The sequence below is a fragment of the Rousettus aegyptiacus genome, unplaced genomic scaffold, assembly GCF_014176215.1.
Source record: "Rousettus aegyptiacus isolate mRouAeg1 unplaced genomic scaffold, mRouAeg1.p scaffold_m13_p_3, whole genome shotgun sequence".
NCBI classification, from domain to species: domain Eukaryota; kingdom Metazoa; phylum Chordata; class Mammalia; order Chiroptera; family Pteropodidae; genus Rousettus; species Rousettus aegyptiacus.
This window is the reverse complement of record NW_023416306.1, coordinates 95771158-95786147: the sequence shown is the minus strand read 5'-3', so window position 1 is coordinate 95786147 and position 14990 is coordinate 95771158. Positions and strand designations below refer to the sequence as shown.

Below are 14990 nucleotides of genomic sequence, written 5' to 3'. Positions count from 1 at the left end.
AGGTTTCTTCATATCTTGGCTATTGTACATAATAAACATATAGATACATACGTGTTTTCAAATTAGTGTTTTGTGTTTCTTTGGATAAATACCCAGAAGTGGTATTGCTGGGTTCTTCTCTTTCTCTTGTTATAGCCTTCGTCTTAAAGTCTATTTTATCTGGTGTAAGTATTGCTACCCTAGTTTATTTTTTCATTTGTATTTCCATGTCCTTTTACTTTCACTCTATGTGTGTCTTTAGATCTAAAGTGAATTTCTTGTAGGCAACATACGTAAAGGTCTTGTTTTCTTACTCATTCAGCAACCCTATGTCTTTTGATTGGAGCACATAACCCATTTACATTTAAAATAATTGTTGCCAGATAATGTAGTTATTGCCATTTTATTATTTATATTTTTAATCTTACTTTTTCTTCTAAAGAAGCCTTTTTAACATTTCCTGTAATACTGGTTTGGTGGTGATGAACTTACTTGTCTGGGAAGCTCTTTATCTGTTCTTTGATTCCAAATGATAGCTTTGCTGGGTAGAGTAATCTTGGTTATAGGTCCTTGCTTTTCATCACTTTGAATATTTTGTGACAATCTCTTCTGGCCTACAATGTTTCTGTTGAGAAATCAGCCTGTACCCTATGGGAGCTGCCTTGTAAGTAACTACCTGCTTTTCTCTTGCTGCTTTTACTATTCTTTCTTTGTCTTTAACCTTTGACACTTTAATTTCGATGTGTCTTGTGTGGGCCGTTTCGATTTCATCTTGTTTGCAACTCTCTGTCCTCCTTGGGCTTGTATGTCTAGTTCTTTTGCCAGATTAGGAAAGTTTTCTATCATTATTTCTTCTAATCGGTGTTCAATTCCTGGCTCTCTCTCTCTTCTTCTTCTTCTGGTACCCCTATGATGTGAATGTTGGTGCACTTGATTTTGTCCCAGAGGCCCCTTAAACTATTCTTATTTTTTTGGATTCTTTTTTTCTTGTCGCTGTTCTGATTGGTTGTTTTTAGCTACCTTATCTTCTAAACTGCTGATTTGATCCTCTGCTTCATCTAATCTACTATCGATTTCCTCTAATATAGTCTTTATTTCAGTTATTGCGGTCTTCATTTCTAACTGGTTCTATCTTATATTTTCTATCTTTATTTTTATGTTTTCTATCTCTTTGTTGAAATTCTCATTGATATTATTGAGCATCCTTTTAAACAGTGTTTTTAACTCTTCATCTGGTGGATTGTCTCCATTTCGTTGAGTTGTTTTTCTGGAGCTTTGTTCTGATCTTTCATTTGGGACATGATTTTTTGTCTCCTTTTTTTTGGCCGCTTCCCTGTTTTTGTTTTTTATGTATTAAGCAGAGTTGCTATGTCTCTTGGTCTTAGTAGAATGGCCTATATAGAAGATGTCCTGTGAAGCCCAGTGGCACAGTTTCCCTGGGCACCTGAGCCAAGTGCTCCAGGTGTGTCCTTTGTGTGAATTGTGTGTGTCCTCCTGTTGTAGTTGAGCTTTGATTGCTGTTAGCACATCAGTCGGTGGGACTGACCATCAGGCTACTTGGTTGTGAGGACTGTTTATGACTTCTGTGGAAGAGCTATAGTGCAGGGTCTGACCATATAGAGCAGATTCACTTTAGAGGGACTCTGGGGCCTGCCTGTCTACCCTTTGAGTGTGTCATTTATCGAGGTGGTTAAATGGTGCTCTAGTGTCGTCTGAAGCTGGCCACCAGGTATGTTGGTTCTGGGACCTCTTGAGAGGGGCTCTGGTGCAAGCCCAGGTCAACTGCTTCCTGTGCCCTGCCTGGGGCCACTTAGTATGAGTTACAAAGTGATCTGCAGATGTTTGCCACTTGTGCTGGTTTTTGAGGTGCCTGGGAGAGGGTAAGCTGCAAACTGAGGCTGACCACTGCTAGTGCCAGGCTTGGGGCTACTTAGCAAGAGGTATGGGCCTCACCAAGGCCAGATGCAGCTTATTTGTAGTTTGTGAACCATTGGGAGATTTTAGGAAAATCTCTATAGCATGAGCCAAGACAGGCATTTGCGTGGAAAAGCCACTGGAATCAGCTTGGGCGGGCCTGCAAGCTGGGTGGGATGGGGTCTCAAGAAATCACCAAGGTGAGGTGACCAGTGTTAGTCAGGTTGATGGACGCTCAGATATGGCACCCACCTGCTCATGCATTCTGGTTCCAAGGAGGGCTAAACAAAGGAACAATAGCTTTTGCCAGCACTTCAGTGTGGGAGAAAGCTGCCCTTCCAGTCCGCACCCTAAGGCCAAACAATGCAGTTTTTCTCCATATGTTCCTGGTGGCTTTCAAGCTACTGCCCCAGCACTGGAGCTCAGAGTCAGTGAGCACTTTAGTGAGGAAGTTCATGCATGAGCCCCTTAAGAAGAACACCTGGAATTCCAGCTGCCCTCTCTCTCACTCAGCCATAATCTCCACTGGTTTTTACAGCCAGAAGTTATGGGGACTTATCTTCCTAGCACTGGAACCCTGGACTGGGGATCATGGTGTGGGGCTAGGACCTCTCACTTCTCAGCTGAGATATCCTTTCTGATTTTCAACCACCACATGCAGGTGTGAGACCAGCTCATTCCACGTCTTTTCCCCTCCTACCAGTCTAGAGGTGGCTTCTTCTGTATGTCCTTAGTTATAGAACTCCTGTTCAGCTAGATTTCAAACAATTCTTAATAATGGTTGTTCTGTAGTTTAGTTGTAATTTTGAGGTGTTTGTGGGAGGAGGCAAACACAGCATTTACCTATTCTGCCATCTTGACTGAAAACTCGAGCTTGCCCATTTTTTCTTTCTTACAGACAGAAGTGTTCACAGATAATCTGGGATTATCAGACTTTCAGAATCTCTAAATTCTCCAATCCATAATAAGAACAGTCTCCAGGATTTTCTTAAAGATGAGTACTATGGCAATATATTATCTTTTCCAAAAGCAGTTTTCCTAAGTGAAGATGAGCCCTTACTCACTGCCCTGTTGGATAACTGGAAACCCTTTTTTTTTTTTTGCATTTCCCATTTTAAAACTGGCCCTTAATTTGCATTCCATCCTCCACCCACAGGTATTCACCAAAATCCCTCTTCCAAGAAATAGTAAGGGGGAAGGGAATAGTTTCTGGAGCCCAGGGGAAGAATTAGCCTCCCAGAAACAAACTTACGGGGGAGCTGCTGAATTCCCGAGGTAATCTCCATTGAATCAAAACACAAAAAGGGAGGCTAATTCAATTAGCAAACGATGCCTTCTCTTAGAATAGACTTCTTGCACCAGTAAGGATGGGGGACTGCCAAGGACTAGTGCCCAAACTGAAAACAGAAAATATTAACAATGCTTGGTGTTTGCCACCCAAAGAGCAGTGGCTGTTCACTTTCGTATTATTTATTGAAAAATTAGCAACATCTTAGGCTCTTTAGGACACAGAACTGCGTTCACAATATAAAGTACACTGATAAAACCCGTAGAAAGGAAAAGGATAAAAATATTCTTCAGAGAAATGGGTGTCTAAAGTACAAAGGTTAAGAGCTTTAGGGGAACACTTCATGTTCTGGCTTTTAAGTGAATTGAAAACATCATTCCTGAAAGAAATGCATCATGAGAGTGCACTTAGCGTAAAGCAGGGAGTTCTTATAAGACAATTTTGGGGGGAAGGGGAGGTTGTTTATTCAACATCCAACATGATTTTTTGCATGTAATAGAACGAGAGAAATGTTTACTGAACTGAACATTGTTTCAGTATAGAGTGGGGTCATATTTTCACTCTATGTAATTTGAAAAAGATGCTCAGAATATTGGAGCTGCCCCTTTGATTTTGATATTGTCAAACATTTTATCCAGAGTCGTAGTGCTTACTCTAGTTAGACGGAATGAGTGTCTCATGGAAAGTCCAAATTCTGCTTGCTAGGCCTTCCTTCTGAAGTTTCTGCTGAGCAATCTTGAAGAAACCCAAGGACTTGGGGAGCATGGATTGGAAGCCTCCAGTCGAGTACTTCTGTTTTTATAGGTGAGGAAGCAAAAATTCAGAGCACAGGGGCTGGAGTCAAATGCCCTTTCCACTGTTATCTAGGTGAAGTCCTACTGGAAGTACTCCTGCTTATTTCTTTCCCGTGTTTGTGGATGTTTTGTCTTGGAGCTGTGAGATACAGTGGAAAGAGCATGGACCTGGGGATCTGATGAACTTAGATCTGAATGCTGGCTCTGTATTTATTTGCTTTATATTCTTGACAAATTACTTAGTCTCCACTTCAAATAGCAAATGGAGATAAAATGCACATTTGGATCTTTGCAATGTATGGAAAGTGCCCTGTGTGTGGTTTTGACTCAGTATATGTTAGTGCCCTCTTCCAGGCAGGAAATTGAATTTCTGAACATAGAGACAAGGGAGGTAGAAGGCACTGTCATAATAATACCAATAATAGTAATAATAATGGTGCATAGCACTTACTATGTGCCATGCTTCATACTTGGCACATCAGCATTTTAACTAATTGAATCTTCAGAACAGCTCCACACAGGGGGTACTATTTCGCATCCCCATTTTATAAGGAAGGAATCTGAGGCATAGATTGGTGAAATAATTTGCTCAAGGTCACAGAGCTAACAAGTATGGAAGTTGGGAGGTAAATCCTGATGACGTGATTCAGAATCACGCTCTTAATCAGCGTACCATTTCTAAGTGGTGCAGGATAGGAGGCAGAGGTGGACTAATGTGCGGGGACATGGAGGAGTGACTTGGTTGGCGTGTGTAAGAGGAACATGTAGATCTGGCATTAAAGGATGTGTTTACATGGGCAGAGACATCTAGAGAGCAGGCAGCTCAAGATTTTGGAGCAGAGAAACCTGAGCGTCCTCTAGATGATACATGATTGATAGATGATAGATGATATAGATAGATAGATAGATAGATAGATAGATAGATAGATAGATAGATAGATACAATTTTAATTCCTCAAACTGTCATGTATTGAAGACTTAACCGTATGCTGGCATTCTCATATGTTATCTTACTTAATCTTCACAACAGAATCCTGTGAGAGAGGTCTGTTATCTAGAACCTCAAAATGTAAAATAACTTGTTCACAGCCACATGCTGACTAAATTGTGGTGCTAGTATGTGAAACAACTGGTGGGCCTTTATTGCTGCATAGATCTCCATGATTTTTCCTGTACTAGTTATAAAACTACTTTTTATAACCCTTCTCTACCTTTACATTATTTTTGCCCATCAGCACTAAAGTCAGTGGTTATATGATATTTTTTACTTGTGGCTTCTTAGTGCTCTTTTCTAAGTTTACAAATGATATCTTAATATTTTCCTTTGCTAGGAAGTACCTCTTCTAGTGGCCACGGTTACAAACTTCTTTAAACATATGACCTTTGCCCTATCGTTACTCTTTCGTATAGCACCACAGCAGTTCAAATCATCTCCCCTGTCCATAAACAACTGCACTTGTAAAGCAGAAATGACTATTAAAAAGAGTGGTACGGACCGCCTGTTGGGAGCTCTAATAGGCTCGGCCAGGGACCAGGGAACATTACTATCACATCCATATGTGTCCTCTTACAGGGTCAGCCTCATGGAAACAGGCACAATAATAGCTTCGAACAAAAGCCTGGGATGATATTGAACTCACTTTCTCAGGAGAAACCTTTCTCAGAAGGCCCCCACATTCTTTATTAGGGGCAGCATGCCCAAGGGAAGGAATGGATTTGAGATTTTTTTTTTTTTCATTTCAAAGCTAGTGAAATTAATTTATGTATGCTCCCCCAAGGCTCTTTTATTGTTTTTTCTTTTTTTAAACTGGGCCTTTAGTTTGGAGACTCAAAGTGAGGGAGTCATCATTATACACAAAGCCTATTCCTTTCACTAAAGCCTGTTCCTTTCACTGCAAAGAGCAGAGCAAAAAGTGTTATTGCTATCTATTGTCTCAACAAGGCAGGCAAGCTACCAGCCCTGTTACATGAGCCACTCACTCACCTTCATTCATAATATATTTACAATCGCGTGTTTTTTACTTGATTGATCAGATGCCAGCTTTCCAAAAAAAAATTAAGAAAAAGCAACGATTTTGCACCTGGGTTGGAAAAACTGTTTGTTTTAAGTTTGGGATGTTAATAGAGATGAAAAAAGAAGCCCTGGTAACATGTCCATTTCTATGGAACACAGGAAGCAGTTCTGCAAGGGTATTTTCTGTGTGGATCCAGTTTTCTTTTCTGATGCAATGAATGTAGTTGCTCTGTGTCAAAGTTTATACTCCTACTTTAAAGCATCTCTTCATCTTTAACAGCATAAATGAAATCACCCAAGTGTATGGCCTCACTGGTAATATGGCTTTTAAAATATAAGCTCTTCTCCTTTATATCCCTTGTCATTAACTGGTAAATTACTAATTTATTTCCTATTAGAATTTATATAGTTTGCAGCAATTAAGAAGAAAGGCATAATTGCTGACAAACCCAGGGCACTATTTAAATCACTTCCTTGTTGACAACATATTTCTCTTTCCTCAAACTGAATGTCACTGAAATCTGATTTGTGCAGAACCCTTGTGGACGAGCGCACTGCACCTGTCACCTGGGCGCTAGCATTCTGCTAAGGATCAATTTACATAACCTCATTTAATGGTTCATAAATCATACCCATTAAGCCCAGCTAACAGGAACCAAGGGTTCTAATTTATGCTGCCTTTCATAGCAGAAAATTGGGAGGCTGGAGCCTGTGGATAAAGAACCCAGGTCTTGCCTTTGATTGTTGATTGTGATGGTAAATGTATGGATGATGAGAACAGATTTTCACTTTATTGATTTCCTGCCAAAGCACAGCATGCTTTATTGTGAAAGGGCGCCTTTTGGCAGCAATGCTAAAAGTGGCAGTTGTTTAGGAGCCCTTTGCCAAGAAGAGGTCTAAGACAATACAGAGTGGTAAATACTAAAATAATATCAGGCTGAAATGTTATTCTTTAAAAGAAAAAAAAAGAATCTCTAACCTTTTGGAAATCAGTGACCTTTTCTCCTCATCAACACCTTCCCCCTTCTTCCCAAAAGCAGGCAAAGCCAAGAATTGAGAGAAGATGGTTTTAAGATGTGAAAAAAACAATGATATCCATCCTCTACCCTAAGTCATTTGCTGATAGAAGCTCATGCAAAATAATGCAGATGTCTAGAATCCTTCACATAATAACATTTCAACTAGCATGCCCTACTGAGCCAAGTTTGCAGCCTCTGCTCTCTTCTGCTATGTACTGCTTTTTGGTTGAAAACCCGGAAACACCATTTTTCTCTCTATTTCATTTCTCCCCTTTAGGTCAAGATATTGTATCCAACTATATATAGTTCTCTGCAAAATGCAATATATAAAAGGTCATCTTCTCACAAGTGCTTGGGCTGGATTTCAAAATAGCAAAAGTGGTCCTATGATCATTTTCCAGATGAAAAACATCTCCTAAGTATTGCTGAGGCATATTGATTTCCTCCTCTCATCCCAGTTCTGCCCCATAATGGACGTTGTATAGTCTCATTTTAGCTTGTTCGCAAAATCTTTGTTAAACATGGTGATTTTTTCTGATAAAATGTAGTGCCTCCCGCCCCCCACCCCCACCCCTCGCCCCACCTCCCGCATCTCTCTCCTCAAAGTAGAGTTTTCTGAAGCACTTCATTTTTATTCCAGGTTGTGGATGCTGCCGTGGAGGCTTATTGCATGCGGATTCCTCTCTACCTCATCATTAAATTCCAAACCTGCCATGTAGGAAACTGGTTGGAGCCAGGCAAGAGAATCAAAGCAAGCTTGGCAATCACTTCCTTCTGCTTTTCCACCCAATGTGAAGTGTCTCTTGCTTTGTTACTGGTCCTTTTTCATAAGGGAAAATGGTATCTGTGTCTTTTCTATTATCTGAGAGGGTCTATCTACAGTCAGTTACACAGCGCTACTAACAGAATGTAAGTGGATGTGTAGAGTTTAAGCATATCTGGAATGCCTGACCTCCACCCTCCTGGTAACAGAGCCCTCCCATCCCAGGGGAACCCATTCATGTGATGAAGATGGGGTTGACCCTGCTCCCCAACTCCATCCAAAGAGATAAGCCAATAAGAGGCTAGCCATGCCCCTGGCTCAGTGATCAGTTCAAGAATGGCCACTGGACACAACCTTGAGAGTTGTCTGGAATTGTTGTCAGGGAAGACTATCTCTGTTCTCTGGAGTTATTAATCTGTAGTGGATAGAGTCTGTCCAAGAAATGACGTGACAGTGACAGATCTTCGAAGATGTCATTGAAGCCCCTGGATCTAGCCATGTCTGAAGTTAGATGCACCTCTGGGCTTACCATTTCCATGAATTTATTATCCCCCTTCTCTCTTTCTCTCCCTCCCTCTTTTCCTCTCTCCCTCCTTCCATCCATCTCTCTCTCTCTCTCTTTTAATTTTTTGTTTATTAAGCTGGGTTTCTGTCACTTGCTTTAGTACTTCTACTTAATACACAAATAAATTGAAAACACAAAACTGTGGGAAAAAAATTAGAGCTTCTTGTACTAGGAATAAGAAGATCCAAGTTCTAGTCCTGATATTGTCACTTAATCTCACTAGGTTTCAGTTTTCTCATTTAAAAACAAAACAAAACAAAATAATGCTATATTGGAGAATGTGTAAGGACCTTTCCAAATCTACATTTAACTCATTTATTCATTCAATCATTCATTCATTCAGCAAATATTTATTGAGAGCCTATTGATGGGCGCTCCAAGACCATGAAGGCAGAAGCTGCAAAGTCTTTTGCGGCTTAGGCTCTGCAACTCACAAACATCAATTCCACTACTTTCTGTTGGTCCAGACTGGTCACAAAACCAACTCAAATTCAAGGGGTGAAGAAGCAGTTTTTACCTCTTGATGAGAAGAGCCACAAAGTATTGCGGCCATATTTTTCAATCTACCATAGGTAGGATGGCCAGAGAAGGCCTCATTGAAAGAGTATTTGTGTAAAGAGCAGGTCATGTGTGTATCTGGGAAAAGAAAACTCCAAAGAGAGGAAATAAGTGTAAAGACTCTGAGGTGGAAGAAGGAGCAAATTCAGGGAGCAGGAAGAAGGAAGCCAGTGTGGCTAAAATGGAACAAGCAAGGTGGAGAGAAAGAGCAGATGAGCTCAAAGTGATAATGGGGAGCTGGGCCTTGGAGAGGATTTTAAGGCCTTTGGTTTTTACATTGAGTCAAAGAAGGGACCACTTCAGGGTTTTGAGCAGGAAAGTCATATTTTGACTTATAAATCAGATAAAGATCACTCTGAATGCTGTGTTTTGAATAGATCAAAGGGATCACGAGCAGAAGGAAAAAGAATAAGACATAAGCTCAGAAGGTAGTCTGGAGCCAGTTTGTGGAAGGTCTAGAATGCCATGGGTTGGTGTTGTAGTGGATTTTTCCAAATTGGGTCCCAGAATTTCTTATCATCCACAAAGGAAGTAAAGGAGGACAGGAAGTGGGAACTAGTTTCAGTCTGTGAGCTATATTCACTATTTCAGAAAGTGTAACTAAAACATTACACTTCTTTGCTTTTGGTTAGAATTATGTTATCACTTTTTCCTTAGGCAAACCTTGGTCAGATCATACTAATAAGAAACTTGGCTTGATCATCACTGGCAACATAGACATTTTGGGGATGTGACTGGGACACTTGGCTGTTATCAGATCCACAGGCCAGATAGTAACTACAGAGGGAATGTTTCACAGGTACCTGCGAGAGCATGGCAACCACAATTATCAGATACCTCGTAACAAACAGTACTTAACTATACTTTCTTAATTTCATTGCTTTTTTTTTTTTTACATTATAGATTACTGATTTTATAATTTTGTGCAACCCTGAAAACAATTGGTGAAAAGTGATGAAAACTTGACTCAATACTGAAGTGGAAATTGTGTAAACACTTACTAAATGCTATTTGTTTGGTACATAGGTGCTTTCAAAACATGGTATCTATAGGCAGGGTGTATGTTGATTGCTTTTAATTGAAAAGTAACAGTGGAAGATATAGATCTTTTATTATAATTCTATTTGGACCTGGATGGGGCATAAATTATAAATAATAACATCCCATATTTCTGATTTTTTACTTGTTACACAGAAAGTCTTAAGATAAAAAACAATAATGAAAGATGGAGAAAACAGTTTGTTTGTTTTTAATTTTGAACCTATTTCTTAGAGTCATTAACCTGATGGATTTTTTTTTTTAAGCTACTGAAACTCAAAGGTCATAAATATCCAAGAATCAGAGATCAGTTATATATTATGGAACATTTATAAATGGAGCACTATATAGTTATTAAAGGCAATATTGTAAAATGTTTATTGAGTGAACGAATTTAAATTGTAAAACCACAGACATGACATGATTATATTTTTTAAAATGTATGTGTATATGTGTGAGTGAATAAACATATGTGCTCAAAAAAAAAACAGAAAGAACGGTGAAAAAATTTCAAAGTAGTTATTTCTAGGTGGCAAAATATAGCGACTTTATACTAAAAGTGTATCTATATTTTATATTTATGTATAATTAGCATGCGTTGTTTGTATAATTTTTATTGCTTGACACAAGAATTAAAGGAGACATAAATATTGCAGTTACTTTTTATACCAGATACCTAACTTTAGCTCATCAGGCAAGATGGGTTTTAGCAAAAGGAAGCCTGAGACCCTTCCACATGGTTCCTTCAACTATTGTGTCTGTCAGGGGTTTGAGGAATACCTTTTGGCTATCCCAGGTCTCAGACTGAACATTAAAAAATTTTTTTTTAGTTTTCCAATTATAGTTGACATTCAATATTATATTAGTTTTGGGTATAGATTGAAATTTTCTTTTTATGGAACATCAGTTAACATCATCAAAGACTGGGGTTACAAGAAATCCAATTTGTGAAACCTGATCTAGACATTTACAAAATTACAAGTCACAGCCATCAAAAGAGCTTTCTAGATAGCATTTTTTTCCCACAATGATTGATTACATACATTGGAGTGGATAGGGAAGGACTGACAGAGGTGAAGGAGGTGAAGAATTGTTCATGGAAATTATAATTGAGAAACTTGTGAAATAGAAATCCTTTTCTTTTTTGTTCTTATATTGTGTGAATCAGTGTAGCATCATATCAATAAAAGAGTCAGTTGTATCTGCTAGATTGCACTCTTTAAAACTTTTATTAAGAAGGATTTGTAATAATAAGTCACTCCCCTCTCCTTTTTGCAATAGAAACACATTCTTAGATTTAGATTTACTGATGGCCCTCTTTATTCATGATCTTGTTCTCTTGTTATCTGCCAAATCTGGGGAGTATACTTATGGGTTCCTCGAGTCAAGAGGCTAAAGAAGCACCTATAGATCTCAGAAGTAGAGACACATTTCAGGAACAACACAGAAATAAGTTTCATATGCTTCTTCTTTACTCTCATGGCTTTCACTTAGAGCATTAGCACTGTTTGATATTATCAAATAAATAACATTCTATATTGGTACAGATATTATTTCATTAATGTTGATTTTCCTTGATCTTGGAAAATGCATTCTTTCTCTTTAGGGAAGGATTTTTAGTCAGCTGATCTTGTGAGAATGTAGAGGCTTGAGACCACTGAGTTGTCTGTTTCTTCTTTTAAATCAAAGTAGCCCTGATATCATTTAACAATTGGATTATATGAAAAGTCCCAACACAGCATAGCTCTTCTATTGAAATTGAATTGATTCCTTCAGAGACCATCTGATCTCAACAGCAGCCTGCAAAAAATTCTCTGGACCTTGAAAGAAACTAAAATTAATGGATTTTTTAAAAATCTGAGCTCTCAGTTTTTTGAACATGAAAATATCCCTTCTCCCAGTAATTTGCATCTAAAAACAAAAGTGAAAGTGTGCGTGTCTGTACATATAAAAACACCTAATACTTCACTCTTGTGCTGAAGTTTTTGATTTCCCTATTTACTCAAGAGAATTATCATATTTCAAACATGCTAAAATTTCCTTTGAACTATCTCATCAACCCATAAACTTAAAGTTCTCCAAATTGCATATACTTTTTTGAAAAATATGCATAATTAAAATATATATATAAAGTCTACAGCCATGCCACCCTGAACACGCCTGATCCCGTTTGATCTCAGAAGCTAAGTAGGGTAGGGCCTAGTTAGTACTTGGATGGGAAACCACCTAGGAAGACCAGGTGCTGTAGACATGTTAAAAAAAAAAAGAAGAAGGAGGAGGAGGAGGAGGAGGAGGAGGAGGAGGAGGAGGAGGAGGAGGAGGAGGAGGAGAAGAAGAAGAAGAAGAAGAAGAAGAAGAAGAAGAAGAAGAAGAAGAAGAAGAAGAAGAAGAAGAAGAAGAAGAATTATTATTATTATTATTATAAAGTGTCTCACACTTACTATGTTCAGAAACTCATTACGTATCCTTTCAACCCATGTTAAGGTTCTAAGCTAGAATATGTATGTCCTGCTCCTGAAGTAACTTGAAGCCAAAACATGAAATTTGAGACATTTACATTAAAGAATGTTATGATGATGATTCAAGTTACAAAATGATTCATTACAGTTTTTTTTTAATTGATGACCTTCTCTAAAGGTTTTAAAGAAATTTAATTTGAAAATATTCTGTGCTTTTTAGAAATACATATATTGTATGGAGCAAGATTTCTCAAATCTCAGTCTTTTGTAAACCACATCTTTTGCCATATCTGCATGTCAGTTGTTCGTTATTTACTTTGTGTTTTTTTTAAAAAAAGGATTTGCAATCAAGCCACTTTCATTATTGTTTTTTATCTTAAGACTTGTCCTAAGAAATAATAATCAGACTATTATGTTTTTGATATTTTTATCATTGATTTTTCTGATATAAAATAAAAAAAAGTTGTAACCATTAAAATAAGTATCTCTATGCACATACCCTCAAAAGACAGTGGTAAATATATCCCAGTTTGGGAAGACTGACATCAAGAAGGTATTATTGTTTCTCTGTGATGGTTAATTTTATGGTAAACTTGACTGGACTAAGGGATGCCCAGATAACCAGGGAAACATTGTTTGGATGTATCTGTGATGGTGTTTCTGGAAGAGATTAGCGTTTGAATCAGTAGACTGAGTAAAGGAGATCTGCCTGCATTGGTGAGGCATCATCCAATTCTTTGGAGACCGAAATAGAAAAAAATGAGGTAACCTTTTTCTCCTGCTCTCAGACATTGGCCATTGGAGCTCCTGATTCTTGGGCTTTTGGACTCTGGGACTTAAACCAATGGCCCCCTGGTTCTCAGGTCTTTGGCCTCAGACCAAATGATAACCACCAGGTTCTCCAGTTTGCAGAGGGAGGTTGTGGAGTTTCTTTTTATTTTTTAATTATTTTATTTTATTTTATTATTAGTTTCAAGTATACAGCACATTGGTTAGACATTTATATAGCCTCCATAACTGCATGAGCCAATCCTATGATATAGTTTGTTCTTTGTATCTATGACTCTGTTTCCATTTTGTTTCTTTTGTTCTTTAGTACACACATGTAAGTAAGATGAAATGGTATCTGTCTTTGTCTGATACCTTGTATTTATTTTTAAATAGATCTAAACTAACCTGGCAATATGTGTCAAAAAACTTAAAAATACATATGTCTTTTAACCTAGCAATTCTACTTCTAAGACTATTCTAGGAAATAGTCAGAGATTTGGACAAAGATTAATTTACAAGGATGTTGATTATGGTGTTATTTATAATAATGAACATGAGAAATGTGAGAAGCAATCTAAACTACAGGAGATTGATTAAAGTGTTATGCATACACATGATGGAATATTATGAAGATATTCAAGAAATCAAGTTACAAGACTCACAAAAATGTTAATGACATAGTTAAAGAAGAAAAGGCTATGGAGATATATGGGAACACTGTACTTTTCACTTATTTTGCTGTAAACTTAAAGCCATCCTAAAAATAAAGTATACTAATTTTTTAAAAATTATGCGAACTCAGTGGCAAAGACATGGAAACAACCGAGTGTCTTTTGACAAACAGTTGAATAAAAAAGATGTGATACGTATACACAATGGAATGTTACTCAGCCATAAGAAAAGAAGAAATACTGCCATTTGCCACAACATGGATGGATTTAGAGATTATTATGCTGAGCAAATAAGTCAGCTGGAAAAAGTCAAGAGCCATATGATTTCACTCACATGTGGGATATAAAACTGAAAGTAACAAAAGACAAGACAAAAAATTCATAGACACAGATAACAGATTAGCGATTACCAGAGGGAGAGGTGGTCGAGGGGAGGTAGTAAAGAGTAAGGGGTCAAATATATGGTGACAGAAGGAGATATGATTCGGGGTGGTGAACACGGAATGCAATGTACAGATGACATATTGTTGAATTGTACACTTGAAACCTATATAATTTTATTAACCAATGTCACCCCAATAAATTTAATTTAAAAAAAAACTGTGTTAACTGAAAATGAACAAATAAATGTTACAAAGCAGTATGTTTTGTATGATCTTCTCGTTAGCTAATTTTCTTCTGTATACATTTCTACATTCTCCATATTTGCAAATGATAAACACAGAGTAATTTTTAAATCAAAAGAAGAAAATTTAAAAAGCTGTATGTATGGTTTAAAAATACTTAGAGTGAGGTATGTTTGGAGAAAATAAAGTCCCAAGTGGCTCAGAACTAGTCGAGGCTGTAGGAACCAGACAGAGAAAACTCAGGACTGGGTGAGCCCTGCCCCCAAGCTTAGTGAAACCTTTTGAGGAAAAAAAGATCTTCAGAAGAACAATTTATTATTCCTAGAGGAATTCCTCAGAATATCAGACTGCTTTAAAGACCTGGACTCCATTTCAGCTTGCCTCATGCCTTCTGCAATACCTTAACCTAGTCTATCTTCTCCTGCAATGACCTCTCAGAAGATCCCATTGTTTCTTAAAAGAGGTTTTCTCAGGCAAAAACGGGCAGATGGAGAGCTAGGAGCCCACAAGCAGGAAATGGCTTCTTCCAGG

At 37.9% G+C, this 14990-nt stretch overlaps 1 non-coding gene across 1 annotated transcript; it reads left to right on the top strand.

The window, feature by feature from the left end:
- The first annotated feature begins 12064 nt into the window (after positions 1 to 12064).
- LOC118600990 lies at positions 12065 to 12183 on the top strand. The gene has a single exon (XR_004950132.1). It is a non-coding gene; the product is annotated as a 5S ribosomal RNA (ribosomal RNA).
- Positions 12184 to 14990: the final 2807 nt, after the last annotated feature.